Genomic DNA, 11,714 nt, shown 5'->3' on the forward strand with positions numbered 1-11,714 from the left:
CCTCGGGGTAGGCGCCAAGAGTCCAAGATGTCGCGAAATGACGCGCGTCCTCAACCCCGGTCAGCAACTAACCCCACCCCCACGTGGATTTCGACCCACTGGCGGAGGGGGGGAGGCGGTAACCTGAAACCGAAGCGGCAAAGATCCTTGGCAAAAAACCGGAAATCTGCTCACCATTTTGACGCTGACTGAGCGAGGGGGTGTGCGTGGGCTGGGATGGTGGGGGGTAGGGGTGAACAAACGAAAGCGTGCGCCCGAGTTTAGTTTATGACCACCAGTCCTTACCACCCCCGTGGACCCCGCGGACCCGCGCGGACCCACACGCGGACATCATTTTTCGTTCATCATTATGCACGCTTTACGCAAACAAAACCCCGTTATGCCACCCGCGCCCCCACCCGTGCCACCACCCGCGCCCCACTCCACCTCCTCTGCGACGGGCTGTGGACAGGGGTTCCGGTTGCCAACCCACCACCCACCCACACACACACAGGCAGCAGGAGCAGCAGGAGCAGCCCTCGAATAACCTGGGGCGGCGTGATGTGGCTGGCGAGTGGCTGGGTGGCTGGGTGGCTGGGTGGCACGGCGGCTGGCCAGCGGGACGGCCCCGTGACTGATTTACGTGCGTGACTGTGCAAATTTTGTTTTGATTTAATGGGTCATTAGAGTTTTAAATTCCTTCACCACCGCCGCCGCCGATTTTCTCGTCCGTGGATTTTTTTTTCCTTTTCCAGGCTTCTTCCGTTCCCCCCACCCCACCGATTCAAACCTCGATCCCGTTGTTTTTCTCCCCCTCCGCGGCGTCCGCCGCGTGGTTGAAGTGTGACCACCACCGGCCCCAACCTTGGCCCCCAGCCCTGGGCCACCCGGAAGGCGCGCGCGGCTAAGCGAAAAGGGCATCATCACCTCATCGCCAAATCATGAATTGAATGCGGGGCGGTTGCGGGTGAGGGTGTGGGGAGAGTGGTGGAGTGGTTGACGGGGGAGGGAACACCGGGGATGGTCGAAAAAGTGTAATTAATATTTATATCCCAGAAAGCACCACCTTCACCAGCCGCGCGGCGCACGCCGCGTACTGTTTTGTTTGGATTTCTTCGCCTTCTACCGCCCCCACCCCCGGCCGACCCCTGCCCTCACCGGTGGGGAGTTAGTTCTTTGTTAATTGAGTTTAGAGCGAACGGGCAGAAACGGCCGGTTTAACGGCCGTTTAATGGATGCCCATCCGTCACACATCCGCCCCCAGTGCGGGAAGGAGATTATGGGGGAGGAATGCTGGAGAAGTATTATCTTTCCATTTTTGAGACACCGCACCGCACACCTGCCCACCGCCAAAAGTTCTTCCCCAAACAACAAGGCACGGAGCATGGAGCATCGCTTCACTCTCATGAAATGACTAGCCCACCGGAGCCTTGCGAGTTATTAGGAGTGTGAATTAATTCGTGCCGTTGTACAATAGATGGCGTTACTCACTTAATATATCAGGTTGGGGAAAAAGTCATCCATTATTTTCTCGGTTGATGACTTTAGTGATCGATAACTTGTGAAGTATCGAACGTACAGATTCAAGTTTATGTTCGTTTTAAAGCTGATACTTTCCGCTTAAAAAATGCTTTCACTGTTTATTGTTTGTTCTTTTCGTTTGTGACTCGTCATCAAAAGTGTCGATAAAAATCAAAGAAATAATCAAAGTTGATCGTGTTTTGTTCCTGCTAAAGTGCTTTTGGCGGGGAATACTTTTTCATTACTACTTGAACAGCAGAAAAAAGGGCTTCTCGTACCGAATCGGCACTACTGATGAAAAGGGGAGTTATTACATGAATTGTACCCCCTAAAAAGGCCTGGATACAGCTTGGTGAACCATGTCCACCGCAACCAAAGCAAAATATTCATTGCGCAACGGTTATACTGTGCCTATGGTGGGATATGAAAGGTGTGGTGTTTGAGCTTTGAGCTTTTAAAACCTAATGAAATTGTTGAAGGACAATCCCATCAACAATAATTAATGCATTTAAAGCAAAGCTTTTGCCATAAAACGACGAGAATGGGATAAAAGACATGATAAGCTGATTTTCCAAAATGACAACGCTCGACCACACATCGCAAAACCGGTCAAAACCTATCTCGAAAATGTCGGTTGGGAACTGTTAACCCCCTTGCTGTATTCCCCAGATGTTGCTCTTTCGGACGTTGCGTTTCACTTCTTAAGATTTGACTTGATTAAGACTTGATTCTTTACGATCGCTCCTAAAAATAAGAAGTTCTATCGACACGGAATCGAGGAAGTACCTAAAAGTAATAGCTAACGACGGCCAATACTTTGATTAAGGTAGTCATACGTTTTGTTGTTGTAGCTAGGTCACAAATGTTGAATAAAAACGGCACGGCAATTAATTCACACTCCCAATATTATTTTTGGTCGAGAAAACTTGGAACTTCACCGGTCACCTATTAGTACGTCACCAGGGTCAGGGTATCTGGACCTGGACTTGAAATCTGGAGTTCCTGAAATTGATGAACAATTACACAAACTACGATTGAGCCTTATTATTACCCAATCAAGCCAGTTTTAGGCGCGTTTGCCAGCACGGCTGGTGTTGGCTGGAGGACCAAGTGAACCAAGCAACTTAACTACCCCAAAAGGACCTCTATCACAACGCCGTGATGGCCGTGATCTGGACGTTCTGCTTGATTCTTCTTGACGACGCTTGAAGTCCTAATGATCCGAAACCCCTAAAGCAGGCTAAACGCGAAAACGACTCGCGTCATTTGCGAATGGTGCGTGGCACAACGGATAGCACGAACCTGCCTGATGACGCAAAGACCCACTGCTACTACTGCCCAGCGTCCCCTAAGCCGTAAAGCGGGCCGTTTGCCGGTGACGGAATTGCGTTAGCATTTGGCTGACAGCGAACGCTCATAACACGGAGCCCACTCCTGTCCAATAGGCTGTCCGGTCCGGTAGCTTGCAATCGCACTCACTGGGTAATAGACCGGGCGCCTAGATGCAGGCAAACCGCACGGACCGCCATAATCTAGGCGCCTGGTTCGTGCTCGGCGAAGATGATGTCGTTAGAGCTCCGTTAGCGCGCGCGTGTGTGCCAACCAGTCAATATTATCAGATCGCCACTTGTCTTAGCGACGAACCCTCCGCCCACGCCCCCCCCCGCCATGTACCGTGTGTGTAGTGTCCCTTGCGCTCGAGAAAAGGTTTTGTTTGCTGCTACAGTATTATTATGTTTTCTAGCTTTTTTACCGCTGCCGGTTGTCTGGTCCCCTTGACCGGACCAAGGGTTACCCCTTGCGGATCGGCTCGGGGAAAAAGGAAATTGGATCAACCCACACGACCGCGAGTGGCAGGTTCTTGGTTCTAGTTTTTTTTTGCGATTCGCTCTATTTTGCTCCATTCTTGGACTTCTCCATCGGGCAGGACCGTCCACATACCTTTGGAGGGCCGGCCTTCAACAAGAGAGACCCTTCAAAAATTCAAGAACAAGAAAAAAGAAAGCACGCCCCGCCCGCCCGGTGTGTGTGTGTGGCCAGGACGATAACGGGCTGGAGCGCGCCCGATTACTGGCCGGTTGGTGCGCTACGCCAAGATGTCCGGTGTCCGGGCAACTCCGGGGTGTCTGGGGTTGGAATTTTTGGACACATTTTTTGGGGCCCCCGGGTTGCCGGTGCCGTGTGGGGGGCGTTGATAACATAACCGCCATCACCAGCACCCAGCAACCCCTCCCCAGCTGCCCCGGACACACCGGAACTTCAACTGACCAACTGGCCCGTTCCTTAGAACTTCGAGGTTATCTTGGGGTGCCTGGTCCCCGCCAACCATCAATAGCGGTGGGGAAGCTGGGGAGCATGGTGGGGTGGCGGGGGGAGGGGGGGGGGGGGGGGGGGCCATAACGCCCGGCCCAGCGCCCGTATTTCATCGTCGCAGGCACCAGCTCGTTGGCTCTCGTTGGCTCGAACAAGTGGTGCGAAGTTGCGAAGTCCATCGGTTTATTTTTTTGCGCGCCCCAACGTCTTACGCCGGGCGGAAGGACATCGAGAGTGAAAAAAAAAACCCGGCCGTTGGGGGAGGGGGGGTCCAGTGGTGTCCTAGGGCGGCTCTCCCTGGAGTGTTTACAAACTGATAGTGGATGGCACGTTATTACGTGTTATTTTTCATTAACTTCTTCCACCCTCCGTAAGGGACACACACACACACCGCCCGGCCGGTCGGTGTGTGTGTGTGTGTGTGTAAGTCGTTTGCCGTTTCCGCCGCCACAATTATAAGCCCAGGCCCACGGGCGGTGGTGGTGTGTTGCTTGCTGAAGGAAGTCGTCCAGAAGGACATCCAACTCCGGGAGCAACTAGCCGGGAGCAGGAGCGGGCTAATTCTGATTGAAGGGCCCTTCGCCAAGGATCAGCCCGTGTGTGCATTCAGTGATACGCGAGGGGTTGCGCTCTTGGGAGTCGCTCACGACGACGACGACGACGACGATGATGATGATGCACTTTTGGCCACCCTTTTGCATCCTTAAAACCCTGCTTCGCCCAATTACACTTAGAACTCCACGTGGCCCACCTCCACGCCCCCCCCCCCGCCCTGGCGCTTAACATAATCCACCTCCCACCAACCGGGCTCTGGGGTTGGTTGGGTTTTTATTATCTTCATCAATGAAGAGGGCCTTAAGGGAAGTGAAAAAAACGGGAAAAATTGAACATAAAATGCATAAACATAAGCATAAACAAGGTACATGAACCCACCCAAATAGTATAGGTCCTAACGACACAGAAACCAAATAAAAAATTGGTTGGGTGAAACCGTCCCAATTAATTCGTTTTGTAATCTTTCAACCTTCGATTTTTTGCCGATGTCCTTGCATGTCCTTGCATGTCTCGTTCCGTTCCATTGTGCCCCCCCCCCCCAAAATCCAGTCTGGCAATGTAGGGCTGTGGGCTGTGTGTGTGTGTATGTGTGTGTGCGTAAATGCAAAGTAAAACAAACAAACGCAGACCGAAGACCGCGAAGCGACAAGAGAGAAAACAATAGGTCAACCGGAAAGTCGCACACAAACCAAAGGCCTTTGCTGGACGAGAACCATCATTTCATCGTTGCCAATGCTATTCGATCTGCTTGCCAGCTGGCAAGTGAATCGTGCGATCGACACGGGACAATCCCTACTCATAGTGGACTATTCCACTCCAATCCCGCCAAACGTCTGATACAGCTGGAAAAAGCAGAGCGTTTTTGGTGCGCCCCCGCACGAACGGAATACTTTCCGATCGACCCACCGGTAGGGCCGCCGGGAGCCCACGTAGGCCCTTAAAATCACACAAACACACGCACACTCACACTTAGCACACTGCATCAGCATCCCACCCGGACGCCCATCCCGAACCGAAAGCTTTTCAAATGAAGCGGACCCGCGCGCGCTCGGCAGTAATTATAGAATATTTTATTACTGTAATTAAATGATGGTTTCACTTATTTACATTGCCCGATGTATTTAAATTAATTTATTAATATATTTCGTGCACCCACTCCACGCCTAGCCCTAGTCTAATAGGTGGGGTGGGTTTCACGGGCCGCGGAAGAGTGGGAGTCACTATCCTGGTGACTCCGCCTCCCAACCCCCGCCACCGACCCGCCCCTTTTACCGGGTTAGGCACAATCAGACCCCCCCCCCCCCCCCCTCCCCCGATAGCCCAGGAAAGGTATTGGCAAACTGTCTGACCAAATAGAGTCCATCTGTATATCTGTGTCCCCCTCCCCCGGGGCGGGCGGGTGGACGCATCATTTGCGTTCACCCGGCAATGGCATAATGTTCCGGTGGCCATATGCTGATTTTGCTGTGTGGGAGCGTGCCTCTGTCTGTGTGTGTGTGTTAGAGAGCTATTAGTGTTAACGTTTCCGAATCACTGCTATACGATTAATTTATGTTGCCCCACTCAGTGCTGTGTGTTCAGTGTGTTGTTGCTCTTTACAACCCCGCCCCAGCCGACCACCCGACCGCACTGGTTACCTTCCCATCGATAGGCTTCGCAGGATCGCCACACACGCGCAACAAAAAAAAAGGAAACGCCGCGAGGAACCGATACCCCGTGATACGCGGGCTGGTCACTCGGTTTCGTTAGCTCGCAGCCGTCCGGTCTCTCTCTCTCGCTCTCGGCGTGTGTTCGGTGTGCGGCAGTGCGGTGTACTGCGGCCCGTTACTGGACCCGGGCCAACATTATCCGGTTGCCAATTTTTAACAATCCGCCCGTCATTTGCGTCAATCAAAAGTCATGTTTCAGTAGCTCATGGTACACTTCTCTTCTCAGTTTCAAAAATCTGTTTATTGTGTATTTCATCCCACCTTCTGGTCGTTTGATGGCCAAAGCTTGCCAAAAAATGTGCAAAAAATGGTTGTCGATAGCGTTATCCATCAATAATTGCTTTAACTTTTAAAAGCTTATAGTACACCACCCCTTGCATATCCCACCATGCATGCACGCCATACCCCTCCATTTCGAAACTCGAAACGGCGAACTCGAGTGCCGGGATCACGGTTTTCTATTAGAGAAGCTCCGAGTGCTAAATGTGCTAAAATGTGCTAGTTTAAAAAAAAAAAAAGTTTAAAAAGTTTAAATGTGGAAGTTTGTCAAGCTCTTTGAATACGAACCGTCATTTCTGGTGCATGTTTGTAAACATTGTACACACAGATACACATACACAGATAGCAGTTCAGATATGCGTGCGATTCTTGCTATTATATTTCTGCAATTTTTATATGATTTCCGCGGACTACGTTTCCGATAGCGACAGTGACAGTGAAGGAATTGAAAATACAAAGATTCATCGCAAAATATTGCGATGTAAATTTCATTACCAAAATATAAACTAGCTTTGAAATTATCACTATCTTTGCACGGCGCAACATAAACAATACAAACTAAATAATAAAATCAAAGACATCCTAACAGAACGGCTCTTTCCGTTGCAAAAAGTTGACGGAAGCCGGTTTCCCGAATTCGAGTATCCGTTTGAAAACCAAAATGCGTGGAGAACTCGATTGATCGAGAGAAAAAGTTCATCCAGTTGAAAGATTCCCAACCGTAACTCGAACGGGTGCGCCGATAGCAAAAAGACGCTCGAGTGAACGTTCGAGTTCCCGTTCGAGTTTTGTAATAGGGCCCTTAACCCCTGTAGGGCCATTAATAGGGCCTTTGCACAGTGAACAATTCGACTCAACATTTTCAGATGCTTAAAAAAGGGTTTTGTGTACACTTTAACCAAACAATAACCTACACTGCATTGGATGCATAATGACAGTAGCTGTCAAACACATACGCCGCATCTATCGTAAAACCAAATGAATTAACTCAAAGACCCAAAATAACCACTAAAGGGGTTACCCTACTGACCGAGGCCCTCCTGGTGGCGGGACACAATTGCCGCACCGTGCAACGCGCTCGACGGTGGACCCTTATCATCTGCCTCCGTCTCTGGACCGTTCTGGTTTTTTTGTTCCTGTGATCGGCAAGACAGTTCATCAGCGCCGCTGTCGCTGGTACCGGAAGTCCACCCGGTGGGGATGATGTGGAACGAATATGAGGGCTAGGGAGTGGGAGGGAACACTGGAGTATATTGATGTAGGTGTCTTTTTTTCCCACAGTGCCTCCCATCCCGCATCGTCCTGTGTGTGTGTGTGTGTGTGTTTTATTCGTGTTACACCGTGTCCAGCAAGCCCTCTCCATCCTCCACCCTGCACCACCCTGTGTGTTTGACGCGAATTAGATATTGATCGTGCGCTAATTGAATGCGTAACTTCTTCTTCTTCTCTGCTCTCAACCGGCTGCTCCTGCTAATTGCTCGGCTGATTTTGCGGCAGTGAAAGGAACGATGCTCTCTTTTGCCGTCCACGTGCGTGCGTGCATCCGTCCGTCCGTTCGTGTGTGTGTGTGTGTGTGTGTGTGGCTGAGGAAAGGCAGGAAATTAACGAAGTTTTCCTGCGCGCTCCTACGTGCGGCCTGCTGATGATCCCCGCGAGGGTGGGCTTCTAAGGGCACATAATTTATGCGCGAACATGTGTTTCCGGGGTTTCCTCCGCACCGCGCGCGGGTGGTGACGGCGCGTAACGACTAGTGACAACCAAACAAAAAGCAAAAAAAAAACAATCATCACGTCGCGGGGCATGTGGTGGTGTTAAGTGATGAAAACGGGGCGAAGAAAATGCTTCACCGCGCGGCCCGTCAACCCCCAGCATCGGGGCAAAGAAACTGATACACTCTTCCATTACGATTAAGCCGGATAATTGCTTGCCCGGATGTGTGGGAGAGAGGTGGGGGGGGTCTTGGGGGTTGATCCATGAAGGTGGCATGCGGGGCACGATTTAGAGTCACGCACGTGACGACGGTGGCGGCGGCGACGGCGGCGGCACACCCGCCGATGGTCCGAAGAAGGCGTCTGATTAATGGCGGCCGCGGCCCAGCGGCGTCGATGATAACCAATCGTGTATGCCACCCCATCGCGTATGCCTTTCCACCGGGACCCGGGGGATGAGGGGCGCGGCGAGGCGAGAAAATTGATGAAACACTCATTCGGGCGCTAGATTCGCCAACGCCTGCGTCGCCAGCCCCGCCGAACCTGTTTTCGAGCAGTTCGCGTGACTGCCGACCATACATAATGCTGCCGATTGCGCTATCGAGAAATAGGCCACCGGCCACCCCACTCGACTAAACTCACCCGGCCCCGCCCCCCGGCTCACCCAAGACCCTCCCGGGAATCCTCCGTTAAGGTGTGCCGGGATTTACGAGAAGATTTTCGGTGCGGACACGAGGCGGGATAAAGCAGAGGAGGCTCCCGGCGCGGCACAGTGGGGGGACGTTAAGGCATTTTCCAATCGTAAATCATCACCCAGCCCTGCCCCCCCCAGAGCTGGCCAGTGGATTTGAATTTTTCGCGGACCGCGCACACGTGACCAACCGCCGGAGCCGCCGGAGACATGATTTAGGACAAAATGAGCAATAGTTTGCGGCGCCACTAGCCCGAAGCCCCCATGAACCTTACTAGGGAGTGTAAATGGGAGATACCAAGTGTCTTTGGAGGAGGGGGTTGACTGGGTGGCAGGGAAGGGTCAGTAACACATTTTATTATAAAGTGGCGCTGCGCGTGCTGAGGATGGCTCACGCTACCAGGCACCCGACGGGGCATCCAACATGCACCCTGTGTGTGTGTTTGTTTGTGTGTGTGTGTGTGTCTGGAATGAGCTCCCGTCGCCGTCGGCGCTCCCTTCCGCATGCCGCACAGCACTTGTGCCCCGTTTAGCAAGCGCAGAAACTCGCACGTTAAACGGTGACGCGACGTGGCCCAATTAACGATCGTTTTTCGGTCGCTTGCATCCGCCGCCTTCTTAACCCTTCACGGTGGAAAGCTTGGACCTTACACGTCACAGGAACGACGCTTTCGAGCACTTTCGAGTAGTTTCGAGTAGTTTCGAGCAGTTTTTTCTTTTGCGGCGCGCACTGTCCGTGCACTTACCGTGCACTGACACATCGAACGAACAAGTGATCCCTTTCGGTGCGGCTTTTCGAGCAGTGCGTGCTATGCAGCAAACTCGAGCACACTGAACTGCGGTGGGTGTGGGAGCTAGCAACCGGCAGCAACCACCCAACAGAAATACTTTTCGAGCAGTTCCTTTTCCGACTCCTTCCACCCCCCCCCTCCTAGCAGCAGCATCGTCAAACATCGCCACCACCACGTCGAGGGTTAACGCCGCGGTTCCGTCCGGACGGACACAAACTAATCCGCCGCTCGGCACCGGCCACTGGAATCTGCCACTCAGCGGGGTGTGCTACGACTGTGCTGCTTTCGCGTGTTCTTCGAGCCGTCGCGACGCTGTTGCCATTCCACCATTCCCCTCCCCACCGGCCCACCCATCCGTTCATATTTTGTTTCTATTTTGCGGTGCCGTGCCATTTTTTCGCTTTTTAAATTTATTTCTTTTTATTTTCGAACAGCAAAAAATAGGCAGGGGGGGATGGGAAGGGGCACAGTGGCTAGATCCATCTGCTGCTGCTGCTGGTGGTGGTGGTGGTGGTGCATCATTTCAGTTCGGCGGCCAGCAGCAGCGGCTAAGCAAAATTTTGTGCACCATCGGCACAAAATATTATCCGCCTCGGCGGATGAGGCACTGTGTGACTGTGTGTGTGTGTGTTAGGGTGGTGTGAGATGCATCACACCCTTCTGCGTCCACTGCCAGCCAAAAGGCAACCGGCCCCTGGGCCGGCTGAAACCGGGCCCCGGCCACCGAGCGGGCCCACAAGATAAATTGCTTCAGAAACTTTTTGATAGTTCGATTATCTGGTCGCCGGTCGAGCATAGCTTACGGGAGGTGGGCGAGGGCAGCTACTTCCGGTGACCCGTGCAACATACCAGCAGTAGCGGCAGCGGCAGCAGCAGCAGCAGCAGTAGCACCAGCATATGTGGCCGAGGCCCGAGAGTTTTGAGCAGCACGCACTCCGACGCTCGACGGGTTTCGGGTCATTTGTTTCTTGTTGCCTGCCACCGGCCGGCGATGGGCGGTGGGAAGGGAAGGGGTGTATTGGAAACTGCTGGCCGGAGCGAAAAATTTGGCAGAACACCCGGTGCCCCCACGCCCTATCACTGATCTCGACTTCGACTCGAGAGAGAGAGAGTCAATGTGTGATTTATTTGTGATTATTTTTTGCTGCACCACAGTACCCCCTGGTGGTTATGCAACCCGCGGGTGCGCCTTCGGGCCGCGCCGCGAAGGTATGCAACACGCCCAGCATCCAGCACCGCGAGCGCTGCGAGCAACCCTTGGGAACGTAACCCTGGGATGGAGTTGGTTTGTTTTCGGCCAGTCAAGCGTCCGCAAGAACGCGAAGGCGAAGAGAATGCCGAGACACGCCGAAGAAGACGCACACAACTGCCACCAGGACATGCGGCAGAGGGTTGGGGGGGGGGGGGGGGGGGGGGGGGGGAAGGAAGCGATGGCAGCGCTTAGCGGTGCAACGCGCAAAACAGGTCGTAATGAGGCCGCTCCACCGGTGCTGGTGATGCGCCAACAAAGCGTCAACGCAATTTGTGGCACCGGCCTCCGGGTTGTGGGGTTGTGGTGGGAGGGTATGGGGGAGCACCCCCACGGTGGTTGCTCTCGGTGGTGATGATTGCGAAAGGTTGCGTTCCATTTTTCAGTTCCTGTTTTCTACTCTTTTTGTGCCTCCTTTTTCGACGAAACACATAATTAAAGCCCACCCTACAGACACACACACACACACACACATACTGCAGCCCACAATGTGGGTGTGTGTGCATCAAAGGGCCCCGCCGGTGTGTCCGTCGGTCGGTTGGTCGGTTGGTGCACCATTCGCCGTCCGCTTTTGCTGGTTGCTCCCTTTTCTTTCTTTGTTCGCGGTCGCGCCCGCGCCTTCGTTTTATCTTTCGGTGGCCCCTTTGCGTTGGGGTTTTTATCCTTTTTCCTTTCTTTCATTCGTTTGTTTCATTTGCTCTCTTTTTTGCTCCGTTTGTGGCCGTTTTCCTTTTGTTTTCGCTTCGAAGTTTCGGAGCTGTCGGGAGCTGCGCTTCTGCTGCGTCTGCTATTTCGTCTGCTTTGGGTGTTTTGTTTGCAGCGGCGCCGAGGGATGGTAAAAGGGCGGGGGGAGGGGGGGAGGAGAAGTGGTGGCTTTACCGGATGACTGGCCAGCTGAGCACACACACACACACACAC

The sequence above is a fragment of the Anopheles cruzii genome, chromosome X (genome assembly GCF_943734635.1).
Source record: "Anopheles cruzii chromosome X, idAnoCruzAS_RS32_06, whole genome shotgun sequence".
NCBI lineage: Eukaryota > Metazoa > Arthropoda > Insecta > Diptera > Culicidae > Anopheles > Anopheles cruzii.